The 8,129-nt window shown below is 37.1% G+C and overlaps 1 pseudogene; it reads left to right on the top strand.

Annotated features, from left to right (window-relative positions):
* Nucleotides 1–4,788: 4,788 nt before the first annotated feature.
* LOC133785558 (cytochrome P450 71D9-like) lies at nt 4,789–6,968 on the top strand (annotated as a pseudogene).
* The last annotated feature ends 1,161 nt before the right edge of the window (nt 6,969–8,129 follow it).

The following is an 8,129-nucleotide window of genomic DNA, read 5'->3' as shown; positions in this document are numbered from 1 at the left end:
GAGACTACCAGTTCCCTAGTCGGCAACAAAGTCCGAAATCCCCTAGCAAACAAATCACTAGGCCTACATAGCTAATTTATCACTCTAGCAGATATAAATGAATGAGAAGCCCTTGAATCAATCAATGCAGTAAAAGAAGAACTAGCACTAGAAATCTGCCCTGTCACGACCTAGGGGCTAGCCTCAGCCTCAGTCTGGGTCAAGGTAAATACTATGGCAGGAGTAAGACTGTCGCTCTGTTTTGACTCTTCCTTCCTGGCTTGTGGGCAGTCCTTCCTCAAATGACTAATGCTCCCACAAGTAAAGCAGGCCCTGATCCTGCACTCTCCCTGATGTCAACGTCTACATCGAGAACACACTGGGAAACTCCTCCAGTGTCTCCCCCGTCCTGAAGGCCACCGAAAGCCCCCTATGCCCTCCTATCCAAGCCAGGAGGAACAAAAGAGTCTAGGGCCTTTCTCTTCTACTCACTGAGGCCACTACCCTCACTAGATCCAATAAAAAGAGTTACCGTCCTCTGAGCATCGCGCCTAGCAGTGCCCTCTCTTCATATCTGATCCTCATCCCCCTCAGCTATAAGGGCCTTATCCACTACTCGAGCATAGGTGGTAGTTCCCGGATCCAAAGTTATCCTGACGTCATGGGCGATCATAACATTTAATCCTCGCACAAACCGATCTCTTCGTGCTATGTGAGTAGGCACCAAATCCGGCGCGAACTTCGCTATCTGGTCAAACTTCAAAGAATACTGAATAACCCTCATCTGGTTCTGAGTCAGGTTTGTAAACTTATCAACCTTCACAACTCAGACTGCGACACTATAATACTTATCATTGAATATGTTTATGAACTCTTCCCAAGTCATGACTGCGGGCATCCTCTCTCAACATGTAGCTTGCACTGGCTAATCCTTCATTCCCTTCCACCCTCATGAAATCCATGATGGAAGAAATCATGTTCATCCACTGCTCTGCCTGTAGTGGGTCTGAATCACCCTCGAAGGTGGGAGGATGCTGCTTCCTAAACCTGTCGTACAAAGGTTCCCACTTATTCTCCATAGCAGGTTGGGATGGCATTGGTGCCATAACCTGTGGAACCTGTAACCCAATGCCTTTAAGAGGGGCCTGTTTCCTCAACTGTCGAAGCTCTTCTTCTGTTCGATGGATTCTAGCGTCCATCTTGGCAAATAATTGTTGCTAATTCGGTGGGGCAGGTGGAGGGTCCTAACCCTGGTTGTCATCCTCGACTCTATTGCCGCGGAGTATGATTGATCACCGAGGCATTACTGCAATATGCCTGCAATCAATGACGCTGCATATCAGGCATGATAACAACACCCAAAACCACCTCCCATTCTCATCAACCAATCAATATCATCAAGTCCACAAGTCACACACAACATAAAAAAATCAAGGGGCCATGCCCTAACATCATGAATATATATATTAACACATTCATCATGCTTTATCTATATATTCAGATATACAGGGTACTTAAATAAGCAATTAAGCATATAATTCACTAATTACCTGCCAACCCTGAGTCGAGCTTGTCACTAACAGCGAGCGTACATGTTCGGTCAATCTCTAGGAACCATAAACCTTGGCATGGTCTGATACCAAGTTGTAACACCCTACTTCTTTAGATTCGTTACTATGTGAGTTAAAAATGTGCCATTAGCTCGTTAATCGAAGATTTTGGTTAAAAGTGTGACTAAACTAAATTTAAACTCATTTAATGACAAAAATTATAAAATTTGGACATTCATTGATATTATAGAAAGTTATATAGTTGGGATCCCAATTATATTGTTTAGAAAATTGTATTATGACTCAAAATATACACACGATCAACCTAGGCGATAAAATAACCATTAGAGTACATTTTCCCAAAAATAGCCCAAGTCGTTGCAGTCAGGTAGGTCGAACATGTACCAGTCACTCCACACTATCCGTACTCATGGTTGGTCGACCTTTCCTTTGCCCTTACCTGCACCATAGAGCACCCGTGAGCCGAAGCCCAGCAAGAAAACTCAACATATAACATAACATCCAACAGTATATAGCAAAGCAGCCAACAGGCTAAACACATAGCTGCCTACGCCGTCCCAGGCGCTTTACCAGGCCCTGGGTTCGCGGTCTTCACCGAGTGGGTGGATGCAGCACCTTAAAAGGATCTCGCCCTAGCGACTTGCACTCAGCGTGCTCAAGCCGATTCTGGCCCCTTGTCATACTCGGCTTCTTTCCATTCTCGGCCTTCATCGTTCCCGGCCTTCGCCGTTCTCAGCCTTCATCGTTCCCGGCCTTCGCCGTTCTCGAACTTCGTCGTTCTCGGCACAGTCCTCTAACCCAAGCCTCGTTGAAAACCTAGTCACAATGTATTCATAATAACCATCCATCAAGTTCTAAACAAATAAATAACTTCGGAATATTAATCTAACCTTCAGGACCTTGAATTCCACTAATGCGGGTAGTAGGATCCTTCCCGAGCCTTAACTTTTGAATTCCCGAGCTTAAAACCTTAATTCCCCTATCTTTCTATTTAGGGTCGCGGCCCGCTACTTGGTAAAAGGCGAGGCCCTCCCTGCAGGAGGACACGGGCTGTGGCGCGTTGCTCAAGGGTCGTGGTGCCTAGGTGAACCAGAGGCTTCTGCAGCCTCTTCTAGCAAGTGAGCCACGACGGCTTGAGAATAGGGCCGCAGCTCGAGCCCCCAAACCCATAAATTCTAGCTATTTTGTGTTTTTCCACGAGCCTAAACCCCAAATTCAAACCCCAAACACCATTTAAACTCATAATTAAGCCTAGAATCCTTTTTCACTCAACCTAAACATCACAACAAATTCATAAACAACTGCATACACTCATCAACACTCAAAATTAAACTTAGAGATTAACTCTCATGCAACCTTCAATTCACAGCAAAATTCAGTGAAAACAAGTCAGATTTAGCCCATACCTCTATGTTATCTCCTCCCTTGAACTGTTTCCCTTAAGCTCAACAAGTCCAATCCACGAGTTCTTTAGCCTAAAATCCTGAAGGTTTCACCAAAATCTTCAAGCACCATAGAGAGGGAGAGAGAGCCGAATGAGAGAGAGAGAGCTGAGAGTTCTTGTTGTTTCTTTTCCTTCAGTTTCTTCTAAGTCCCTCTAGAGTCTTAGCTTCCTAAACCATGTATATCCCTTTGCCAAAAGTCTAAAATGTCCTTAAGCTTATCTTAATCCTCAAGTGCCACCAAGGGCAATTTCTTCATATGACACTTCCCCCTAAATCCTCGAATATTCCTATACATCCCCATTTCATCCCGACATAATCATGTAATTGCTAAATTACTACCTGTTACCCGGTAATTCCCGAACACATATTATATTCTCAAAATACTCCTAAGCTCTTCACGAGCCGGGTATTCAACCTCGTTGTGACTATTTAACTAAACTGCTCCCTAGGACCATCTCGGATCGTGAATCACAAGTGTATTTTCACTCACTCGTGGTCTCAATCACAACACACATACACACATACATCACATTTATGGCCTCGGCAGGCTAAAATGACAAATATGCTCCTAATAACCAGATGGGACCCAGATGCATATTTAATTAACCGAAACATGAATTTCTAATCACATGAACATTAAATCTACATATTAACATAATTAAATCAATTATTGCCCTCCTGGCACGCTAATCAAGGCCCTAAGCCTTATTAGAAAATTTGAGACACTACACCTAGGCTCACCCCGAGCCGGGTATTCGACCCCGTTGTGACTATTCCGCTATTCGGTTTCCTAGAACCGTCTCAGATCACACATCACAGTTATATCTCCACAATACTTTGGTATGAAGCACAACACACATACATCACCACATTTACGCTCTCAATGAGTCAAAATTACAAATATGCCCTTATTAACAAGAACGAGCCCACAAGAATATTTAATTCACCTAAACATGCATATCTAGCCATATAATCATTTAATTCAGGTAATCATATACTAATACACATATATGGCAATTAACCACGTAATAACATAATTAAATCAATTATTGATCTCCTGGCACGCTAAATTCTTATAAGAGAATTTAGGTGGAAATTGTTGTTTTAAATTCCCTTATAAGTTGCACATCATCAAATATTACAGCAGATCAAGAACTAATCTAAAACAAAATGCTAATTGTACATCGTGGCTCGTATTACAAGCTACTCAAAACAAGAACTTCGACAAAAATCTACAACGACCCAAACAGATTTACAAGTTACTCAAGCTACAAGAACTCTATAAATAAACAGATGTAGAAGTGTGCTTATCTACACATGAATCGAAAAAAAAGAGAGCTTGCTGGGTTCTTTGACCTTAGAGAGAAAAGTTGTACTCTAGAGATTTTCATGTAAAAGAGAAAGAGAGACAGTTAGCATGAGAGATTGTGTGAGAAACTAAGAAAGAACAAGATAATAGAAGTTGTAAGGCTTACGAGTCGGATTGTGACTTGGATCCTCTTCTAGTGTACTTGAGTTCTTAAAGCATATAGTGAAATCCTGACCTGAGCTACATCCCTGAGGCGAGCTCAACGAGGAAGTAGTCCATTTTTCTGGGACGAGCATCGATAATTCTCTGTGTTTGATTTTTCTCTGAGCTCTCTCTTTCTATTTTCATTTGGTGCTATTTTGATCCTTGCCCAAACTCTGTTTTCAGAAGGTTTTCATGTTTAGAGATGAAGTGTTATAGTTCTGAATTTTCTAGAATCTGATTAATATTAAAGGCATCGAATTGTTACTGTGTTGTGTGTGTCATGTCCATTTGTGTGCCATTTGTTAAGTCTTGTGTAAAGTCTTTATTGACCTTGATATTCTAATGGTCTAGTGAGTTGGTGTAGGGATATTTTTTGGTAAAACCAACAAACACTTCCCCAAGACCATGGCAACTACCCTTTGTGGGAAATATGCACCAGCTTCTTGGTTCTTTACCCCCTTCAAGCATTCTGATACTTGGAGAAGAAGTATGGACCATTTATATACCTAAGAATTTAAAAAGTTCCAACCATAGTAGTCTCATCACCAGATTTTGCCAAAAAGGTGATGAGAACTCATGACGTAATTTTTGCATTAAGACCTCAGACTCTGTTTGCTCAAATCATGTTATATGGTTGTACTGACATTGCCTTTTCTCCCTATGGTGAATACTGGAGACAACTTAGAAAGATATGCATGCAAGAGCTTTTGAGCATAGCCAGAGTTCAGTCATTCAGACCCATTAGAGAAGAGGAGCTGCTTAGTCTCATGGAATGGATTGTTCAAATGTTTGATCGGCAATCAATCTTAGCGAGAAGATCCAAACTGAATGATTATTGAATGAAAGTAAATTGATATTACAAAGATGAATTATAACCAACAGAGCTTAATTATTTTTATTGATCAATAACATATTTAAATACATGAATAGCCAACTAAAACATAATAATAGCCGGAATACTAGCCATTGATTTACACGTCTAACACCTCCTAGAGACTAGGACATTTTATTGACTAATCCATTACAAAATTTCTAAAGCAATAAAAACAAATAAAAATAAAGAAGTCACGTGAACTAATATAGCAGTCCTGAAGCAATTTCCAACACAAACATCAACATATGGCATCACTTCGCGGGCTGCTTTCGGTAAGAAAAACAAAGACCGTGAAGAGTTCATATCAATTGTGGAGGAAAATATAACCTTAGCAGCATGTTTTGAACTTAAGATTTGTTTCCTTAATTCTCTCAATTTTCTTGCCTTGATCAGTCATGCAAGGCCTAAATTGGAGAGACGGAAGCAAAGGGGTGAGAGGATAATTGAAAACATCATCCAAGAACATATAGAGAAGAACAAGTCATCAGTGAAAACTAGTGGTGAAAGTGGAACACATGAGGATTTTGTAGATGTTCTTCTCAAGTTTCATAACAAAAGTAATCTTAGCTTTTCCTTAATAACTGACAATGTTAAAGCAGTGATTTGGGTGAGTCTTCCAATTTTCTATTTCTTTCTATCAAGTTATATAGTGATAGATATATGCACATGTATCTATATTCACACACCTCTTTAAAAATCAAGTCAGAATCTTTGATTTAAGATCATGACTGGTTCCAACTTCTCAAATTAGTATTACTAAAATATCAAAATTTCACCATGTCATTTTCTGTTTTGGATCAAAATTGTTTGTAACTTGGAGAGTTATTAAGCTAATTTAGTAATTTTTATATCATATCTTTCATGACATCATTGCTGCAGGGAGAGCACATCAGCCACAGCTGTAGAATGGGCAATGGTAGAAATGATAAGGAATCCAAGAATAATGAAAAAAAGCAAAAAATGAGGTCAGGGAAGTGTTTAGCAAAAAATGTAGAGTTGATGAAGCAGAAGTTACTAACATGAAATACTTGAAATCAATTGTCAAAGAGACTTTGAGATTGCCCCGTCCTGCTCCATTGTTACTTCCAAGAGAATGTAGAGAGAAATGTGAGATTAATGGTTATGAGATACCTGTCAAAACTAGGATCATTGTTAATGCGTGGGCAATGGGAAGAGATCCTAAACATTGGACTGAACTAGAGAAATTTATACTAGAAAGATTCCTTGATAGCTCCATTGACTTCAAGGGGGACAATTTTGAGTATATCCCATTTGGTGCAGGATGGAGGATATGTCCAGGCTTATCATTTGGACTCCTCAATATTGAGCTACCCCTTGCATATTTGTTGTACCATTTTGATTGGAAACTCCCCAATGGAATGAAACATGAAGATTTGGACATGACGGAGTTGTTTGGTATAACAGTCAGGAGAAAGGAACATCTTCACTTGATTCCTATTGCGTATGTTGTTTCATGCCTTGAAAAATCACAAGGATGAACATCGGGTTTTTTGTTTTTAAAGTTGCTGCACTTTGTTAATGTTGAAATGTTGTATCATAAATGAAAGAAATCAAGATGCCTGTGTGTGGGAGTAGTAAGGCATTATTTCTTTATATTTATGGGCAATACAAAAATAGTGTAAAAGATTTTTATTTATGTGTCGTGATTATTTTTGCAAAAATCTTTTTAAGTATTTGAGCGGTACTTTGTTTTATATACTTCTAAAAAAACATAACCTCGAGCATTGAAACTTTAATTTTTTTTTGGAAGAAAATAAAAAGTGTGCTTAATTAAATAATTAATAAAAGATTTGAGGAAAGTCCTTATATTTATCACACGAACAATAGTTGTCTTTCAAAACTCTGAATCAGATAAAACCAAACTCAATATTGGAGGAATATAACTATCCCTGAGAAACATGTAGGCAAGTTTTTGAAATACCAGCAAGTTCTAATTTTTAAACCCAAGACACTCTTACACGATTTCCACATAAAAACTGTAGTTTCACAAAAATATAACATTATATATAGGTAATAATTTGTGAAAAATAATGTCTCGGTCAATCTACAGTTTTTAAGCTTCACAATATACCATTTAGTATAAAATAATCAACACCAAGCCTTCATATTTTCATCCCATACGTTACAAAAATTTCAATCCCATAAAATTTAGGAAAAATTAAATATATATATATATATATACTATGTAAAATCTTGCATGTTTTATTAGTATTATTTAGAAAATATATTAATTTATTTTTATTATATTTTTTAATTATTATTTAAATTTTAAATAAATAAACAATGTCATATACTATAAAAATGACACAAACATATTAAAAATAAATTAAGCCAAAGCATTATCTATAGTTTTTAAAAAAAAATTATTTTTTTATTTAAAAAAAAAACTGTTTAACTAAGAATTTGTTAGATACACATTTTATATATAAAAATATAATGCATTCTAGTTTTAAAGTAAATTATTTGATGTTGTTTATTAGTTTAAAATTTAGTGTATGTAATAATTTAAATTTTAGTATTTTTTTATGTTTTGATTTATATATTATATATTGTGATTCTAGTTTTAAAATTAAATATTTTTTTTTTCTAATTTTCTTTTAAAAAATATTAAATATAATAAAATATTAAGAAATTCTAAAGTAAACTATTAATTCAAAAAGTTTATTTGATCAAATTTTAATTATTTAAATTAAAAAAATTAAAGTGAACAAAAAGTTATATATAAA

The sequence above is a fragment of the Humulus lupulus genome, chromosome 6 (assembly GCF_963169125.1).
Source record: "Humulus lupulus chromosome 6, drHumLupu1.1, whole genome shotgun sequence".
In the NCBI taxonomy this organism is placed as follows: domain Eukaryota; kingdom Viridiplantae; phylum Streptophyta; class Magnoliopsida; order Rosales; family Cannabaceae; genus Humulus; species Humulus lupulus.
The sequence above is the reverse complement of the archived record's forward strand: the minus strand, read 5'-3'. Positions and strand labels throughout refer to the sequence as shown.